Raw genomic sequence first — 4398 nt, forward strand, 5'->3', positions numbered from 1 at the left:
TCCCTAGTATGTTTCTTTTCTCTTTCTTTACTATTTTATGCCAACTAGACTCTCCCTCCAGTTGAAACCCATGACCTCCTTTAAACGCTGCTAACAGTCATGCTAATGGTCATCGGCCATGTGATGGGGAACAAGCACATTCCGAGAACTCTATTTTGTGACCCTTATCCCCCACAATGAACTCTAGCAGTAAGATATATGATTGTCCTCATTTTTTAAAATTTATTTGGCTGTGCTGTGTCTTAGTTGCAGAACATGGAATCTACTTCCCTGACCAGGGATTGAACCTGGCCCCCTTGCATTAAGAGAGCAGAGTCTTAACCACTGGACCACCAGGAAAGTTCCATGATTGTCCCTATTTTAACTTAGGAATACTAGGAGAAATGAGGATGAGGAACTTGGCCAAGATCACACAATTCATCCATGGTTAACTTGAAATTTAAACTCAAAAGTCAGCCTGTGGATTGGGTACTTCCCACCACAGTTGGGAAGTACCAAGTAAAATGAGAAGTGGGAGACCACAAGTTTTGGCTAGTTACCAACCCTACTATCTGCAATTTTTTTTAATACATATTTCTATAAGATTCTGCTGACTGACCCTCTGGGTTTGCATTGGTTGACTGAAAATATTCAAAAACAGAGAATAGATCATCTGGTCTCCTCCTCCTCCTGCTCCTCCACAATTGTCAGCTCCTGCCTCTTTCTCAGCTTTCTTGGTCACATGCCTTCTCAGTTTCCCCCTCCTTTCGTGTCCCTGAAATATTATCCCTCTGAGTTCCAGTCTCAGCTCTCATTTCTTTTCCCCTCTTTTTATCATCTCATCCACTCTCAAGACTTTCTTACAACCCCTGTATGACTCCATAACTTTTTCCTCAAGCTCAGACCTCTATTCTAGGTCACAAGCAAATAAAAGCTCTATATACAGGTCTACTTCAATATCTGTGTCTGCTAAGGTCCATTGCACAGAATGGTCTCCTTTCCTAACTTCCGCTCCGTTCAGTTCAGACGCTCAGTCATGTCAGACTCTTTGCGACCCCATGGACTGCAGCACACCAGGCCTCCCTGTCCATCACCAACTCCTGGAGTTTACTCCTGCTCAGCTGATAAGAAATTTGGTTTAGCTTTATGATATTCCAGTGTCTTTTCTCCTCATGCCACTTGGGTTTGGTTTATTTAAGGCAAAAATAGCCAACTAATCCTTCCTTGTTATTTTAACTAAAGGTATATTTGTTACTTTTAACCAAAGGGTTAACACACGCTGCAAGAGGAACACTCCACCTGTCAGCTGAGGCAAGGTCCCAGTTGCTCAGGAAGCCAGTCGAGACTCCAAAAACTCCTTCTTCATCACTACCATCATCCTGGGCCTGGCATCTGATCTCATGATCGTGGTCAGAAATGGAAAATCAAAGGCTGACTTTGATTGTGGCTACCATCCATGGGATCGCATAGAGTTGGACACAACTGAGGCAACTTAGCACACACGTAAACTAGACAACTAATGAGAGCATACTGTATAGCCCAGGAGACTTTACTCAGCGCTCTGCGGTGACCTAAATAGGAAGTAAATCCAAAACACAGAGGACATATGTATACATATAACTGATTCACTTTACTGTACAGTAGAAACTAATGCAACATTGTAAAGCAACTCTACTCCAATAAAAATTAATTTAAAAAATTCCCAGATGATTTGTATATACAATAAAGACATAAAACACACTTTTATCTAAAGAATAAAATATCTTTCCCATGGTATAGGAGGCTGATCATGACCCGTCATTTATTTATCCCTTTCCCAACCCCTGATCTCACAGGGCTCTCTCTGTGATCTGTTTGACAAATTAAGGAACCTGAGGCATCAAAAATCTAAAGAGGCAATTCCCCATCTTCTCCATCCTGGCCACCCTAGAGCCTAGCATCAGTCCCTACCTCACAAGACACATGCTGAGCCAAACTGAACTGGATCAATGAACCCTTTAAAACATGGATTTCTGAAATAATACAGTACTACGTTCATATTGCATCTTTCATCCAGGTATGGTCTAACCGGAACAAGAAACAATGCAAGGAGAAAAGACAGTCAGTGTCATGAGCTAGATGCATCTTACTGCTTCAAACATGGAAGAGGGCATCATGGGGCAGGAGAGATGGGGACGTGGTCTTGCCTGTGAAATCCTTGCTGCTCTCAGTTAATTTACTGCCTGAAGTCAAACCCATGCTCTATATATTAAAGCACAACCCCCACCTTTCTTTTGTTTAAGAAGAGCAAACTTTCACCACAAAGATACAAGAACAACAAATATTGATATTCTTGACGGATGGTACACCTCACACCACAGGCCACTCAAGCATCTGCTCGTTACCACCCAGCCCTCCCCTTTGTGGGGAAATCGTGCCAAGTGGCCTCCTGTGTTGAGCGACTGCAGACCGCAAATATTTAAAAGAAATAAATTTCTCTGAATGAAAGCACCTTTCTTTGTTCTTCAACCCCCTCTTCTCCCAAGTCATGTTGATTCTGGGGCTCTGCATACTGCCAGCACCTGGACTTTCAATTGTTTGCTTGCCAAGATAGCTGTGGTTTCCTTGCTTGGTTTTAGGAACCATTATAAGTACAGTAGCCAATGAGGTGTGTTTTCTTTCTCTCCTGGCAATCTGTAGGGGAAGCATGGGCTTCAGGACACCTAGCAGCAACTATTATTAGAGTGCAAGGGAAGAGGGATACAAAAATTAAAACTCCTCTGTCTGAGCACTTGTCTCCTAGGAGGATAAGAAATGGAGCACCGTTGCAGATCAAAAGGAAAGGACTGGATTTCCTCAATAGCCTTAGTATTTGGCAGAGAAATTTTTGAACCTGGTTTTTCTGAAATCCAAAACCATTCTTTTTTTTTAATTAATGAATTTATTTTGGTTTCATCGGGTCTTAGTTGCAGCACTTGGGATCTTTCACTGTGTCATGGGTATCTTCCATCATGGTGCACCAACTCTCCAGCTGTGGCTCGTGGGCTCTGGAGTGCAGAGGCTCAGGAGTTGCGGTACGCAGGTTTAGTTGCTCTGAGGTATGTGGGGTCATAGTTCTCTGACCAGGAATCAAACCCGCATCCCTTGCATTGAAAAGAGAATTCTTAACCATTGAATTACTTTGGAAGTTTCCAGAACCATTCTTTAACTGAGCGTGAAGACTTGCAATCAGAAATAAGTATGGAATTTCAGCAAGCAGAAATTCAAATTGTGACTAAGCGTGGTCACTTAGAATATTACCCCAAGTGTCTAAATACAAATACTGAATAAAGCTACTATTTGACATTAAGCATCACTCACCATTCAATGGAGTAGGATTATGCCCCATGTGATCTTGATTGCTGCTCTTAATCTCTCTCCACTGAGCTATGTTTCAAGGTAGCATTAGAGTTAAGTAAACTTCAACCAAACCTTGTGATCAAGTTAGCATTGATGACAAACTGGATGTAGGGACAAATGGTCAGTGTAAAGCTTTAGCTTTTCTCTTACCCAAAGCTGACTTCTCAAAGTGTTGCAGCCTCTGTTAATACTACCAGTGGAAAGGATGTTACTTTTCATTCCCTATATATCTTTATTCTACTTCCAGAAACAATTATTGGGAATCTACACAGCTCAACATTCAAAGAACTAAGATGATGGCATCTGGTTCCATCGCTTCATTGCAAATAGATGGGAAAACAATGGAAACAGTGACAGGCTTCATTTTCTTGGGCTCCAAAATCACTGCAGATGGTGACTGCAGCCATGAAATTAAAAGACACTTGCTTCTTGGAAGAAAAACTATGACCAAACTAGACAGCATATTAAAAAAGAGACATTACTTTGTCAAGAAAGATCCGTCTAGTCAAAGCTATGGTTTTTTCAGTAGTCATGTACGGATGTGAGAGTTGGATTATAAAGAAAGCTGAGCACCGAAGAATTGATGCTTTTGAACTGTAGTGTTGGAGAAGGCTCTTGAAAGTCCCCCTGGACTGCAAGGAGATCAAACCAGTCAACCCTAAAGGAAACCAACCCTGATTATTCATTGGAAGGACTGATGCTGAAGCTGAAACTCCAATACTTTGGCCATCTGATGCGAAGAACTGATTCATTGGAAAAGACCCTGATGCTGGGCAAGATTGAAGGCAGGAGGAGAAGGGGATGACAGAGGATGAGATGGTTGGATGGCATCACCAACTCAATGGACATGAGTTTGAGCAAGCTCCGGGAATTGGTGATGAACAGGGAAGCCTGGCATGCTGCAGTCCATGGGGTCGCAGAGTTGGACACAACTGAGTTACTGAACTAAACTGACACAACTCAAAATCTTGATCCATACAGTTAAGAGAGTAATTTCCCTAAACTTCAGGGATAAAACAAATGCTCAGATCTGGCACGCCA

General features: G+C 42.2%; 1 non-coding gene across 1 annotated transcript; it reads right to left on the reverse strand.

Moving 5' to 3' along the window:
* Positions 1-266: 266 nt before the first annotated feature.
* Positions 267-339, reverse strand: TRNAK-CUU (transfer RNA lysine (anticodon CUU)). Its single transcript has one exon. It is a non-coding gene; the product is annotated as a tRNA-Lys (tRNA).
* Positions 340-4398: the final 4059 nt, after the last annotated feature.

The sequence above is a fragment of the Capricornis sumatraensis genome, chromosome 4 (genome assembly GCF_032405125.1).
Source record: "Capricornis sumatraensis isolate serow.1 chromosome 4, serow.2, whole genome shotgun sequence".
Classification (NCBI taxonomy): Eukaryota; Metazoa; Chordata; class Mammalia; order Artiodactyla; family Bovidae; genus Capricornis; species Capricornis sumatraensis.